Here is a 16,836-nt window from a genome sequence, read left to right on the forward strand (position 1 = left end):
GATGTCACTGCCGTCGTCGTAGGCGTTGGTGCTGCTTCTAGGTAAGACAACTCTTAATCTTGTCAGTCGTTGAAAGGTTTTTCTTTTTATCTCCTGAAAAAATTTGCCACATTGTTTATTAGAGCTTCCTTTTATTTTTGAAAACGGTTGAAGAAGGATTTATGGTATTGTATTTTCTTATTTTTGGTAAGCAGTTATGGGTGATTCGGATTTTACTATTGAAGTCCACCATGGTGGGAAATTTGTTGACAGTAGACACCGATTAGAGTATTTAGGAGGAATGGTTGTGGAGGATTTACATTTTGACGTTGATAAATGGTCATTGCAAGAGATTGTCAATCAGCTAAAGCAACTAGGGTATAAGAGTTTTGCCAGGGTATGGTACAAGGAATCTGGGATGGATTTGAAGTTAGGTTTTAGAGAGATGAAGTCCGATGGGGATGTGATGAGAATGGCTAGGTCACTGGTGTCAAGTTCCTGCAAATATTGCGAGGTCTACGTTGTCGATGGAGCCAGAGAAGGTAATGGGATTAAAATCACTTCAAGTGATGCTGATTATGTGCCAGAGGAAGGTGAAGACAGTGGCTTTGACTCTGGGTTGATAGAGGTTGAAGTAGATGCTGAGTCAAAGCCTTCTACTGATGAAAAGGTATTTGATGACAGTGCTGATAATGGTGACCATGAGGATCACTTTGGGTTTGAGGTGGAGGATAATGATCCATAATCAAATGTATTTGGGGGATTTACTGGCCCACTAAATGATGAGAAAACTGCAGCAACTGGAACAGGTGAAGGTGATGAAGGTTTAAGGGAGGGTGATGAACTAGTTGGGGGCATATCTGATAGATATGAGACTGATGATATAGATAGTTATGAAGGGGACTCTGATGATATGATAAAAAAGAGGAGGTTTTCCAAATACAATGAGGCAGAGATGAACAGAGAATATGAATTTCAGGTGGGGCTGGAATTTAAATCACTAATTCAATTTAAAGATGCTATTAAGGAGCATGCCCTGTTGAATGGTAGGAACATTAGGTTTCAAAAAAATGATAAGGTGAGGTGTAGAGTTGTTTGCAAAGGAAGAAAGGGAAAGTGCAAGTGGGTTTGTTTTGCAAGTAAGGTTAGGGGTTTTGACTGTTTCAAGATCAAGACTTTGAATGGAAAGCATACTTGTGGAAGGAACTATAGCGGAAGACTTGCATCAAGTAGTTGGATCTCAAAGAAGATTGCCAACAACATCAGTAGAGGCGAGGAAATGAAGCTTGCGACAGTTATTCAGACCATCTAAGACAAATATATGGCCAATATCACTGTTGGTAAGGCTTACTGGGTAAGGAGGAAGGCAAGAGAAGAGGTACATGGGAGGAAAATCTAATAGTATGCTAAGCTAAAGGATTATTGTGCAGAGATACTTAGGGCAAATTCAAGATCTAGTCTGAGCATATTGGTAGATAGGCCTTCTCTTACACACCAGCCCCGATTTATGAGAATGTATTTGTGCCTTGATGCAGTCAAGAAAGGCTTCTTGGCGGGTTGTAGACCTATTATTGGCGTGGATGGTTGTCACTTGAAGGGCGACCATGGTCAGCAGCTGCTAGTTGCTGTTGGCAGAGATCCGAATGACAATTACTTTCCGATTGTCGTGGCTGCAGTAGAGGCAAAGACTAAGGAGATGGTGTTAAATGACATTGGAGAATAAAAAAGTGGGTTTTCATGAGTGACCAACAAAAGGTATAACAAATGGATTAATTAATTTGTTTGCACTTAATTTTTTTGCAATTAATTTGATTGGAATATAAATCTGCTATGTATATGATCATATATGCAATTGCTATGTTTCTGAATATAAATCTGCAATGTTTATGAATATAAATCTGTAATGTTTGTGAATATTAATCTGCTACATAAATTTGCTATGTTTGTGAACATTAATCTACTATGTTTAGATTCTATATTAATTTGTTACATGGGTATATTGTCTTCTGCACTCAAACTATAAATCAGGGGCTGATGCAAGTGTTTCAAGAGTTATTGCCAACACTGGAGCATAGACTTTGTTTGAGGCATTTATATGCCAACTGTAAAAAAGCATATGGGGTTGGTATTGTACTAAGGGACCTCATTCTATCTATTGCCAAAGCTACCTATGTGGAAGAATGGAAAAGAAGGATAAATCAACTAAAGGAGATCAACATAGACTGTTATGACAAGTTGTTTACTTTGGATCCAAAATTGTGGACAAAGAGTCACTTCACATTTCTGGCCAAGAGTGACATGCTGATTAACAACATCTCAGAGGTATTCAATGAAAGAATCCTAGAGGCAAGAGACAAGCCAATTCTTACTATGTTTGAATGGATTAAGTGCTACTTTATGACAAGGTTTGCAGAATAAAAGAAGAAGGCAGAGAGGTATGAGGGCTCTGTTTTGTCAAAACCCAAGAAACGACTACATGTCATTGCAGTTAGAGCTATGGAGTGCCAAGCTAAATGGGCAGGAGACCTCAAGTTTGAAGTCCACCATAAGAACAGGATGATCATGGAAAGGTTTGTGGTCGATTTGATGGCTAGAAGGTGTAGTTGTAAGTTTTGGGGCTTGTGTGGTATGCCTTGTCCACATGCTTGCTGTACTATTTTCTAGAAGGATGACAACCCGGAAGATTATTGTAGTAACTACTACAGCAAGGTATCATACCTTGCTACATATGGGCAGTCAATATCATCAATCAATGAAGAAAATATGTGGCCAAAGATACAATGTGATACCATCATCTCTCCAATTTTCAAAGTTAAAACAGGAAGGCCAAGGATGGTTAGGATAAGGGCCCGATGAAAATAGAACACAAACAAAATATAGAAGAACTAAAACTTCTGTTACCTGCAGTAATTGTGGCCAATATGGACACAATAGGAGACTCTGTCCAAACCCTATAGTGACAGGTATTGGTTGCTCCTTTATTTTGTTCATGTGTTGAGGAACTATTATTAATTGCTATTTCATGTTGTAGCTCCTGAAGGCACACAAGGATCTGATGCTGCTGCTGGAACTGGAGGAGGTGATGCTGCTGCTAATGAACCTAGTGCTGCTGTTGAAGCAAATGGATATGCAGCTGCTCCTACTGCTAGATCCATGATGGTTAGAGGGAGAGGCAGAGGAAGAGCAGCAGTAGGGATGGGCAGAGAAAAGGGTAGAGGGAGGGCTGCACCTATTACTGCACCACCATCAGGACCTTCAAACACCCCTACACCACCATCACAGCCTCCACAAACTCCTGCACCACCATCACAGCCTCTACACATCCCTTCCCCATCATCACAGCCTCCACACACCCCTACACCACTCTCACAGCCTCCACACACCCCTGCACCACCATCACAGTCGGCCACCTTACCTACACCAGCATCACTGCCCACTGCACCAGCATCTCAACCTTTACCCAAGACCAAAATCTTTGGTGTGAGAAGAAGTGGAAGACTCAAGATTGGAGTTAGGAAGGCAACAAGTCAGCCGCCTGAACATGTTGACCTCACACTTGATTGAGGCTGAAGACAGTTTAGGATTTCCTTTTGATATCTATTGTGTTATGTAGGATTTTTAGTGTTCACCTGTGACTCTGCTTTCTTTATGGTTTGGACCACTTTTATTATGTGCTGTGGACCATTTTTGTTATGTGGGTGAAAAACTGTTATGAGAGGGTGTCACATTTATGTTGTGGCTATCTAGGTGTCCTATATTATATAATGTAAAAAACAATGGTATCTGTTATAATTCAATGCATCTTTTGTTTTACCTACTTTTTTCTCTGTATCATACTTCTATGCATATTAAATAGCAAAGGAACAATTTTCATTTAGAGAAATTAAACAACATTTCATATATCTTCATTGCACTCAAAATAAACAGTATACTTTTGACTAATATAGACTATTACATTATCATAACAGCCATACTTTCTACATCTTTACATATAGCACTGCAACAATCAAAACACCAAATATCAAAATCAGCATAATTAGCATCTTGTTTTGCTTTTTCATACTATCTTTCATTTTAGCAAATTTCTCTTCCACTAAACTCAGCTCACCACATAACCTTTCTACACAGGCATCTATTTCTCTAACCTTTGCAATTAATCTCTCTAGATCCACATTTAATCTGTCTATCTTCCTTTCATGTGCCTCTAATTCTCTAACCCTTCCAAGTTCTTGCTGTGAACTATTTACTCCATCTTCCCCAGATAACTTTTTTTCTTTCCCATCAACCCACTCAAAAAACTTGCATCTCCTGTTAGGGTAAGAAATGAATCTTCAGTTTGGATTTTTTGACGTACTTGAACTCCAAAGAATTAGAGTGTCTCCACAAAAGCAACGAACCCTCCTTTCCTTTTGCTTCAACCATCCACTTTTCTCATCTTCTTCATCATCAATCCACTCGAAGAACTTGCATTTTGGCATTCTCCCACAATCAACATACCTTCTTCCATGGCTTGCTACTGCCGAAGAAGACATCACAGCAACTGCCTCACCACAAAAACAAAGATATCTCTTCTTGACGAGGATTCTGGAACTAGAGACTCCTGAAGATAACTGACTTTGATCCATAAGTATTGACAGAGTAAGAGAAGCAAACGGAGGAGGAGAAGTTCGAGGAAGAGGCGAAGAAAAGAGAGTGAGAACTTAGAACCCTATTGATTCTCGTTGATTTGTAAAGGGTAGACGAAGATTATAATGGTCAAATTACCCATTCTAAACGTTTTTGTAACGTTTACTATTAATAGGGATCTATTTGAAAAAAAATTGGTGCAAGGACTCAATTAAATTAAGGACCTCATTGAAAATTTCGTAAAACTATAGGGACCAACAGAGTAATTAAACCAATCTTTTAAAAATTTGCAATCAATTCATTCCATTTTTTCTTTTTTCGAGGATAAATTTACATATTTAAATTTTTTTATGTACGAATGTCCTATCCTATCCATCTGAAAATGTTAGTTCAAACTCTTCGATATTGGATGAAAGATCCACCCCTTTTTCATTTATTAAGATTGTTTCTTTATGAGTATTGTAATTAGAATAGTCTTATTACTAAAAAAAATCTTATTTTGACTTTTTCAAAAAGTAATCCAAAATTTTTCTTGTTTCTATATATTTTTTATGTAGGTGAACATGAATCCAACTTCCTTTTTTTACGTAAAAAATCCTCTTTTTTACGATTAAACTCTTTTAGCGTTCTTTTTTAACGAATCTATTTCTATACAAAAATAGAGCATTTTGTATAAGTCTTTTTTTCGAATAATTTTTCGTCTACTTTATCATTTTTCAAGGATCCTTTGATTCATTATGTTAGATATCAAGGAAAATCTATTCTGACTTCAAAGAATGCGCCTTTTTTATGAATAAATGGAGATACTATCTCATTTATTTCTGGCAACGTTATTTTGATATTTAGTCTCAACCCCGAATGAGCCATATAAATGAATTATTTGAGAATTCATTTCATGTTTTTTGGGAGGGCTATCTTTCAAATGTACGGCTAAACTTTTTAGTGGTACGGAGGCAAATTCTAGAAAATTCATTTCTAATAGAAATTGTTATGAAAAAACTTGATACAATAGTCCCAATTATTTCCTTAATTAGATCTTTAGCTAAAGCGAAATTTTGTAATATATTAGGACATCCCATTAGTAAGCCCGTTTGGGCCGATTCATCTGATTTTGATATAATTGACCGGTATTTGCGGATATGCAGAAATCTTTGTCATTATTATAATTGATCCTAAAAAAAAGTTCGTATCGAATAAAATATATAATTCGGCTTTCTTGTATTAAAACTTTGGCTCATAAACATAAGAGGACTTTATGCGCTTTTTTGAAAAGATTAGATTCAGAAGAATTAATAAAAGAATTTTTTTACAGAGGAAGAAGAGATTCTTTCTTTAATCTTTCCAAGATCTTCGTCTACTTTGCAGAGGTTATATAGAAGTCGGATTTAGTATTTGGATATTCTTTTCAGTAACGATCAAATCAATGTAAATTGATAAATCAAAATCTTTCTTACCTAAAATTTGGATAAAAAATGTATTTATTTTTTATTTTGAATAGTATTCTCTATAGGATTCTGAAATGTTTATATAATGTAGTAAGAGAGAGATTTGAGATTCATCAACACTAAGTATTTGACTTTTGGAGAGTATTGTTTTAGATAAGTAACTCAGGTTTAGATGTATACATAGGAAAAGCCATGTGCAATAAAAAAGGTAAGCACGACTTGGGGAGAGATTTTTTATTATTTTTCTTTTTAAAATCATTAACAAATCCAATTTCTACTCCAACATACATACATACATACACACACACACACACACATATATATATATATATATATATATATATATATATATATAATGATATCTATATTAATTTTAATTATAAAATCTATAAAAAAATGTCAAAGTTATATTTATATAATGGTATATATATATACCAAAGTGAATTCATAATCATTTTCATTCTTTGTTTGTTTTATTAGAGTGGGGGTAAAAAAGCCAATTTAGATCAATCTAGATAAATAAAAGTATTTTTAATAGATATATTGATATATATCTTGTTGGTTGACACCAATATATGCCTCGTGTTATATTGTTGAATAACAAGCCCTCAATTATCTAGTTAGAGAGAATTCATATGCTTGGGAGCCCCTGATAATTAAAAAAAACCAAGATTTTACCATGATTGTAATTTTAGAGAGACGCGAGAGCGAAAGCCTATGGGGTCGCTTCTGTAACTGGATAACTAGCATTGAAAACTGTCTTTACATTGGATGGTTTGGTGTTTTGATGATCCCTACTTTATTGACCGTAACTTCTATATTTGTTATCGCTTTCATTGATGCTCCACCAGTAGATATTGATGGTATTCATGAGCCTGTTTCTGGATCTCTACTTTATGAAAATAATATTATTTCGGGTGCCATTATTCCTACTTCGGTGGCTATAGGTTTGCACTTTTACCCGATAGCGGCATCTGTTGATGAATGGTTATACAATGGTGGTCCTTATGAACTAATTGTTCTACACTTCTTACTTGGTGTATCTTGTTACATAGGTCGTAAGTGGGAACTTAGTTTTTGTCTGGGTATGCGTCCTTGGATTGCTGTTGCATATTCAGCTCCTGTTGCAGCGGCTACTGCTGTTTTCTTGATCTATCCAATTGGTCAAGGAAGCTTTTCGGATGGTATGCAGCATTGTGCTTGCCGAAGATTTGCTCCGGCAAGTTCGGGGACACGTTTGTCAAATTTTAAAATCTTTTAGGGACCATTTTATCAATAGCAAAAGTCAAGTACTATTTTGTCAGCACTAGAATCTTTCGGGTACCGATTTGGTATTTACCTCTATTTTATTTTTATTATTTAAAAAACTTATATTTAATAATATTTTAAGAGAAAACGTCTTTAAAAGAGCGGAAAAAAGAATCTTATTGATATTTTTTAATAAAATAAGTATTTTAAAATATTTATATGTTTTGCAGATATATTAGAGATTCGATCCTATCTGCAAATGTGCAGATTGAATCGGATCAGATCCAAGTTAAAAAATCGCGGATATTGGATCCGATTCAATCCAATATTTTAGTGCGGATCGGATCAAGATTTTGGCCATATTCGATCCAATCCGATTCGCGTTCACCCCTCTTATTAGTTACAATTTTTTTTTGAGTTTTTTCCATTAATTGATATTTGAAAAAAAAAAAGTTAGTTTTCTAGTTAGCAATAAATATATTGTAATTCTTAGATCGGATAGCACCCCTTATTTCTTTATTTATGTACGAACTTTTAATTATGAATTTGTCTCTCTTTCATCCAAGTTGATAAGGAGAAAATAAAACATATTGTGGGCATTCTTGTCATGTGATAAAATTGGCAAAACCAAGTGCATTGATATTATATAGAAGATCAATTTTTCAATAAAAGTTAGGGTTCAACTTTGCAAAAAAATAAAGCAAATTAACAGATAAGATAGAAGACATGCAAATGTTGATGAACTGTGTAATCATAATTTAGGCAGCTTCTTTAGTGTAGAAAGGGATCTTGGTTCTACACATATAGAAAATAGGTGGCAAGATAATTTAGTGACAAGTGTCTATTTGAAGAGACAAAATCTGAGCAATGAAAAGGATTAGTGCAGGAAAGGCCATGATACGGTCACTGTTGATGCACGTGATTTCAAAACGTAACGGTATTAAATAGGTTGATTAGCTTGTATTACGATTCGTTATGATAGCTAATAATGGACCTCTCTGAAATGGTTTTTTTTTGTTCTAAGCTATTTGTAATTGCAGGAGAGAAAAATAGGTTTAGGTTGCTTCCATAAAAATACAAAGAGTATAACTTAGATAAGGAATTTAACCTACACAGAGTGAGATTGATCTCCCCTTACTTGGCACTTGAACGTGTCAACTAGCTGGCTTCATTAGAGAGTGCGCGGTTAGGCAGGTGGAACGGTGGAGCGGTGCAAAAAAGGTGGGCCGAAGCTTGTCAAGATTGTTGTCAATCGTAATCGAGCGGTAGAGTATGCATTGTGTATTTATTTAGTTGTTGTGAGTGTATGAAATCGATAAATTTGGAGATTTTATGGCAATGGTATTTGTCATAGTTTCAATCCTCATTATCCTGTGTATTTTCCTTTTGGAAAGTCCAAATTAAATTGTTATGTGATTAATATTTTTTTTCTCTCTAAAATGTGGGTATGAATTTGGTTGGGAGAAGATGTGATGTACTTGCTAAGAATAAGTTAGATTTTTTTATGCTACCTTGGTAGGATCAAACAACCATTCATAATTTCTAATGTGTATAATTTTGTCTCTAACCTTGCAAATTTTAATTACAGAAGCTAGTTTGCTCGTTTCCATGCTCTGCTTGAGAGGGAGAGAGCTTCCTGGCTGACCAACTTTTAAATTAGTTAAATATTGTGAAGTTTGATTTTTAGTTTTTTAACTCTTCGTTTTATTCTCTTAAATGGAGAAACTTGTAATGGCAGATTTGAGCTAAAATTGGATCTACCTAAACTTACAACAGATTTGTATGGACTGTTGAAGGTTATATTAGTTCATTTAACATATAGTAAGATCTCTGCTTAACAATAGTGAATGGTGTACACATTCAATTTATATTTATTGAATTATTATTTTAAAATAAAAGAATTAAAGAACTTTTCATGGTACTAAGTAAAATTTTAGTTAGTTAAAACGTGATAGGCATGATCATGCTGACATCATTTATTTAAAGTGTCTATACCCCTAAGTGTATGAGAGTAGTGTTAAGATTATATTTAATAATATAACATGACAACACAAGCTATATTTAAAAGCTTACTGCTATGAAGTTGAACATGTCAAAATCATTCTTCGCCTTAAAAGCTCAATTTACTCGCATCACAATTACAATAGTAAATAAAGAAACTCAAGATTATGACGGATATCTAAAAATGTATAATAAGATAGTACTAAAATGAAGTGTTAGGTCTAACTTGCATTTGTTGTGTGACAGTTTCATCTATCATTAATATTTTACTATTTTTTTGGATTAATTGTTTGATACGCATAAAGAAGACATGAATATCATACTGCATTTGCTCATATTCATGGGAAATGAGATTGGTTTAATTTTTCGTTTTGTATTTATATGGTTTAATATGGATGCAGTACCAGGACAAGATTCATTGAAAAGTCATTACTTTGTGAATTGGTTATGAGTTTTTCCTTTAGTTGTCAAGTTGTGTGGAGTGGTTGTAATAGTTGAGATTGTGATGTATCTATTCTTATTTCACAATTTAATTCATTTTTATCGTTACTTTTGTACCTTAAATTTTTTGGTTTATGATGCATGGTCATTTATTGTTTGTATAATACACCTGTATTGGATAATTGTTTTTGCGAATATACTTAAGTTATAATTTTCGTGTTATGAGTTGTATATGGTGGGTGTGGTAGTTGACTTTGTTACAAGTGTATTTTTCTTTCACATATGGGAATAAGCCGCTTAGTGGAGAGAGAGAGAGAGAGAGAGAGAGAGAGAGAGAGAGAGAGAGAGAGAGAGAGAGAGAGAGAGAGAGAGAGAGAGAGAGAGAGAGAGAGAGAGAGAGAGAGAGGGTTTGGTCCAAGTAAGTAATCAGCTGAGTCTGTTGAGTTTGAGATGATGAATGAAGTATTGATGCGTGAGCATCTTTTCTTTATTTTCTATTTATTTTAAGTTAGAATTTATTGAATTTACTTATATTTTAGTGTTAAAATCCTCTTTGGATGCTACTTTGAGTTGCTTTAGTGTTTTAATTATTTTAGGTGAAGTTTGGATCAGTTTGGTAGAGTTCGTGTGCAAGAAAAGAGAAGAAATTCAAATCTTCCAAGCTGGCGCTAAACGCGGACTTGGGCGTTTAGCGCCACCAAGCCAGCAATAACAAAGGGAGAGATTCTACCGGTTGGCGTTTAACGCCAATCCATGCGAACTAAAATTTACCCAAGGAGCATCTTTAATTGGATTTAGCTTTTAATTATTCTATTTTATTGTATTTTAGTTATTTTTAATTACAAATAAAATATTTTAGGGTTATAATTTATTATTTTATTTTAATTTCAAACCAAAAGAGTTAGATATAAAAGGGAAAAGATTCACCCTTCTAGGGATCTTCTCTCTTCCGCACTTTTCACATTTTCTGAACCCTAGTTTTTCTCTCTAAAGCATGAGCCACTAAACCTCTTTGGTTAAAATTAGGAGCTCTGTTTATTTCCATGGATTAAGACTATTATTGTTCTATTTTAATTTATGTATTGATTCAGTTTCAATAATTACTTTCGTTTTTCACTTTATGAATCTGGGTAGATCGGAAGAATAACTCTTATTCTATATGTGTTCTTGTGATTCTTGGAATAGTTATCTCACTTGAACACCAGTTTGAAAGTAAATTCCTCCTAAATTGCTAATTACTTGGACTTAACGGGATACATGACATATAATCCTCTCATATCTAGGTAATTAGGGTTTTTGTGGCCAATAAACTAGAAATGAACATGACGCTCTAATCAAACTTAAGTGACCAAAGACATTGGCGATTAACTAGGTTTGAGGAGACTAAATCACTAAGATATTAGGGTTTAGTCAATTATGGATTGCCATAAAATGAATCTTTCATGATTAAAATAGTTAGTAAGAAAACTTAATCCAGACGAATAAATAACTCTGAAACCTTAACTACTTTCTCTCATATATTCTTCACACAAATCTCATTGTTTGCGTCCCTTGCTCTCTGAATTACAATTTAATGCGTTTGAACACCCAAACATCACTTTCTACTTGCCTGACTAAGTGAGTCCTTTGACCATTGTTGCTCAATCCATCAATTCTCGAGGGATCGACCCTCACTCACCTGAGGTATTAATTGGTTCGACTCGATGCACTTGCCGATTAGTTTGTGGATCTAGAAATTTCGCACAAAATTTTTGGCGTCATTGTCGGAGATTGACTGTGATTGACAACTAACTGTTGTCTGATTGCTTAGATTAGGTGTTTTTATTTGTTTTTGTTCTCTACATTTTTGAAAATATAAGCCTTATTTAATTAAAATTTTTCTCTTCAATTTCTGAATTTAAGTTTGGTGTTCCCTTAGTATTTTTATTTTATTATTCCTAATTTTTTATTCTTACTTAATTTCAAATTTGGTGTTTTATTTTCTTGTTGATTTTCGAAATTTTTGTGTTATTTGTTTAGTTTATTTTATTTTATTTATTTTACGCAATATACTTCACTCAGAATTCTTTGTACTCTAACATAGAGATTCACACATTTTCTTTATTTTCTGTTGTTTATGAGTAGGAACAAGAATAAATAACCTCTCCTAAATTTTGATTCTGAAATTGAAAGGACCTTAAGAAGGCACTTACAATAAGCAAGAGCTTATAAAGCCGGTAAAAATCTCAGAGAAAATTTTGATAAGGAAGTTGAAGAGTCTATTATGGAGCTCAACAACAATAACAACAATGCAGTAAATGCTAATGTTGTTAATCAGAATGCAAATGGGCAATCTAGGAGGACTCTTGGCTCTTATACTGCTCCTAGCCCAGATTTCTTTGAGAATATCATTATTGTACCCCCATAGGAAGTCTTAGTTGATCTCTCTGGTGCAGCAAAACTGCCAGTTTCATAGACTCCCATAGGAAGATCACAATTTGAGGACGGATGTTAAAACCTTCAGACAGAGAGAGGGAGAATCTCTCTATGAAGCTTGTCAATGGTATAAGCAGATGCTCAGGAAGTGTCCTAATGATATGTTCTCAAACTGAATTCGGTGGAGACATTCTAAATGAAGTCTCTGAAACTTCCAGGATGTCTCTAGATAATTCTACAGGAGTATCACTCCACATGAAAAAGACCCCTGATGAGGCCATGGATCTGATTGAAATAGTTGCTAACAACTTATACATATACTCTTCTGAGAGGACCTCTATGAAAAAGAGAGTTATGGAGTTGGATACATTGGATGCTATTCTTGTCCAGAATAAGGCTATGTCTCAGCAAATCAGTACTATTACACAATACTTGAATGGAATACATGTTTCAGCTGTCAGTGCTCAAGACACTTTCTATGATATGAATGGTGCCTTTCCTCAAGGTGACACTTATGACTATGGCTAGTTTACAACTAAGCAGGTTAATTTCGTGGGCAACTCCTCTAGAAATCCCAAAAATGATCCCTATTCGAAGACATTTAATTAAGGGTGGAGGAATCATCCTAACTTTGGGTGGAGATATCAATCTCAAAGGCAACCAAACTTCAACAATTCTCTGGGTGATTTTTATCAGAATAATTTCAACAAACGTTAATTTCAAGTCTCTTAGCCACAGTAGGCATCCATTCAGTCCCAGAGTACTTCTGACTTAGCCTCTATAGTTGCATAACTCTCCAAGAATAATCACAGTTTTATGCAGAAGACCAGAGCTTCACTTCGGAACTTGGAGATACAGGTGGGTCAATTGAGTAAGTAAATACCTGAAAGACCTCTTAATATTCTTCCTAGTGATATAGTACCTAATCCAAGAGAAGAGTGCAAAGCCATCACGTTAGTGAATGAACCAGTGGCAGAGGAGGAAGTATAGGTTGGTGAAGGATCAGAGAAAATAGAAGCTCTAGAAAAGACTGAAGACACCAAAATACACACCTAGAAGCTCAAAAAGGAGACCAAGGACGAGCAATTCTCACAGTTCTTGGAAGTTTTTAGAAAATTGCAAATTAATATTTCTTTTGCTAAGGTTCTGAAGCAAATGACTCCCTATGTTAAGTTCATGAAAAGCCTACTTTCTAAGAAGAAGACCTTAAAAAGGAGATGAGACAGTGGTCCTAACTAAGGAATGTAGTGCAATAATTCATAGCAAAGTAGGTTTCACAGCTCAAACCTCCTTTGGTCCTAACTAGGGAATGGAGTGACCTCTCTAATCCAAGTCTCCAAGGATCTCTGACTAAAGTAAAGTAGGTTTCACAGCTCAAACCTCTTTTGGTGGGAACTACTCCAATCCCCCTGATATAAAACCTAATTTTGGTGTTAGGTATGCATCATCCACCAAGGAGGGAGGTCCTAAGAAGAAGGTACGTAGGGGTTGGAGGAACAAGAAGATCTCCACTGATGATTTCTTACCAGGAATGAAGGTGGTATTTATTAAAAGTCCATTCCAACCTCAAACAGTGAACATGATCCTCTCTCTTATGCATGTAGAGTTAATTCACGAGAGCACAAAAAATAGATTCACAGTGAGATGTGAGGAGCTAAGGGCCTATGACCAACCCTCTCTTTAGCAGAGCTGACCGTCAAGCTAGTGACGGTAAAGAAGCGCTTGTTGGGAGGCAACCCAACCCTGAGTATCCTTTGATTTTTATTTTAGTTTGATTTTCAATTATTATTTCTAATGTTTATTCATAGTTTTCCTGGGTTTTATGATGTCTGTGGTCATGCAAGATGTTTAGAACAGGAACAGAGGACTCTGGAGGAAAAATAGAACACCTTGAAGCACAATCAACTCGAGTGCTCTAGCGCTAAATGCCAGGCTGAGTGCTCAACGCCAGAAAGCACATATTTTCATGAGTGTTACGTCGTTTGGGGCGCTAGACACCAAGCTAGGCATTTTGCGCCTGGGTTAACAAATAGAAGCTGGCGTTAAACGCCAGGGAAGGCATATAACGCCACGAGGGGGCACAATTCTCAAGGCAACCCATGCCTCATAGGAAAAAAGATCCAATTCCGGCGTTAAATGCCAGGGGTGGCGTTTAATGCCCAAAATGGCATGTGTTACATAATGCTGTAGCGCTAAACACTGGGTCTGGTGTTTAGCGCCAGCAAGGCGACATTGAGTTGGAAGAAAGAGATTTGAAAGTTGAGAATGGTCAAATCAATGGGTCCCACCCCTTTTGACCGTTTCAATCACCCCTCCATTCCCTCTCTCCCCTCTACCCACCTTTCCATCCCTATTCAATCCCCCTTTCACCAACTACACCTCCCATCACCCTATCATATTCCATTAATTTCACCAAATCTCACTTCCCAATACCTCAACCATTGTTCCCCTTTCCCATTTAATTAAATTTCCATTTTTTTGCTTACCCCATCCCCCCTTCTAACCGAGTTTCCCCCCTTTTTCCCTATATATACCATCTTCTTTTCACTTTTACCATAACATCAACCACACCCTCCCCATTTCACACTTCCATCTTTCATTATTCACTTCCACCTTCCATTCATCTCCTTTTTTTAACCCTTCTTAACCGCAGCCAACCCCCTCTCTCTCTTTACACACATTTTTATTTTACCACTCACCACCCCTCCCTTCTTTAACCGTGCATCCTTCCTCTCTCTATCTCCATCACTTTTACACTATCCCCTCCTCTTTCTTTTCTCTTCATACGTCCACTTTTTTTCTACATTTTTACTCCTTCTTTCCACCCATTATTTCACATTTCTCTTTGCTCGGAGACGAGCAAATACTTTAAGTTTGGTTTTAGGGCACTTTGCTTCTCTCTTTTCTCATATTCTACATGGCACCAAAAACTGGTGAATCATCTTCAAGGAAAAGAAAGGAGGAGGCTCATGCTGAGGGTCTATATGATTTTACCCGATTATTTTTTAAGACCCACGAGGATCACTATAATGAAGTTGTGAGCAAAAAGAAAGTGATCCCATAGGTCCATTTTGATCTACAGTTGGATGAGTGTTCGGAGATCCGGAAACAAATTCTGAAGAAAGGTTGGCAAGTTCTATGCAACCCCGTGACTGATGTGGGTGTGCTGATGGTTAGGAAATTCTACGCTAATGCTTAGGTGACTTACAAGCATGTCAAGGGTGTGAACTCGGACTCAAAGAACTGGCGCACTATGGTCTGGGGGAGGATCTTGGAGTTCAGTGCAGAGAGGGTGACGGAGATACTGCAGTTGTCACCATCTAGAGATGACCCTCACTCTAACACTCAAAGCGTCAATACTGACTAGAGACTGGACGAGATTCTCACTACCATATACCTCTCGAGAGCACAGTAGAGGAGGGATGCTAGAGGTCAACCAAGTCCACGTTAATGGAGATACCCCTATTGATGTGGAGAGACTGATTGCTATGAGGGTATGGAGTATGCCAAGGAGATTGGGTGAGCACCACCTCAGGAGCCAGTTCCCCCTCCTCAGCAAGAGCAGCCTAAGATGCCTCAGGAATATTACTTTTTCCAGCGCGATTACTTGGATCAGCTGACAGCATCCATTGGACAGCTGGCATCTTCTGTCAACCAGCTGAGGCTAGAGCATCAGGACCACTCTGTCCTTCTTCATCAGTTTGTGGAGGAACAATATAGTCAAAGGTGAGACTTGGATGAGCTGAAGCGCCAGAGAGGATTTTCAGGAGGGAGCATCAGTCACTAAGACTAAGATGGTTGAGTTTCATTATCCTCTGCTTATTTTATTTTCTGTTTTCAGTATTTTATTTTGTTTTCTGTTTTCTGTTTAAAGCTTTTCATGATCATTAGTAGTATTTTATTGCCTTCTAGTTTGAAATTTATTTTGATATCTTATGTTTAGTTTGAAAATATATCATGTATTGCTCACTGAGCTTGAAAAAATTCAAAAGAAAAGAAGTAATAAAATGCATGAGACTTGGGTTATATATTATGAGTTATTCTGGTTATTTTGATGTGTTGGTATTATCTATGATTTTGAATGTATGAAGTAAACAATTCATAATTGATATTGGAGTTAAGACTGTTGATTCCTGAGGTACAGGAACTTAGACAAATATTATGGATTCTTGATGAGCGGATAATTTGTACGCTTTTTGGCATTGTTTTTAGTATGTTTCTAGTATGTTTTAGTTAGTTTTTAGTATATTTTTATTAGTTTTTAGTTAAAATTCACTTTTCTGGACTTTACTATGAGTTTGTGTGTTTTTCTGTGATTTCAGGTATTTTCTGGCTGAAATTGAGGGACCTGAGCAAAAATCTGATTCAGAGACTAAAAAGGACTGCAGATGCTGTTGGATTCTGACCTCCCTGCACTCAAAGTGGATTTTCTGGAGCTACAAAAGCCCAATTGGCGCGCTCTCAATGGCGTTGGAAAGTAGACATCCTGGGCTTTCCAGAAATATATGATAGTCCATACTTTGCCCAAGATTTGATGGCCCAAACTGGCGTTCAAAGTCACCATCAGAATTCCCAGCGTTAAACGCCGAAACTGGCACAAGAATGGGAGTTAAACGCCCAAACTGGCATAAAAGCTGGCGTTTAACTCCAAGAAGAGTCTCTACACGAAAATGCTTCAATG

The 16,836-nt window shown here is 36.2% G+C and overlaps 1 long non-coding RNA gene across 1 annotated transcript; it reads left to right on the forward strand.

Moving 5' to 3' along the window:
• The first annotated feature begins 8,067 nt into the window (after nucleotides 1-8,067).
• On the forward strand, nucleotides 8,068-10,843 carry LOC112710685 (uncharacterized). Its single transcript, XR_011865108.1, has 2 exons — nucleotides 8,068-8,563; nucleotides 8,887-10,843. It is a non-coding gene; the product is annotated as an uncharacterized lncRNA (long non-coding RNA).
• The last annotated feature ends 5,993 nt before the right edge of the window (nucleotides 10,844-16,836 follow it).

Source organism: Arachis hypogaea, chromosome 9 (genome assembly GCF_003086295.3).
Source record: "Arachis hypogaea cultivar Tifrunner chromosome 9, arahy.Tifrunner.gnm2.J5K5, whole genome shotgun sequence".
NCBI classification, from domain to species: domain Eukaryota; kingdom Viridiplantae; phylum Streptophyta; class Magnoliopsida; order Fabales; family Fabaceae; genus Arachis; species Arachis hypogaea.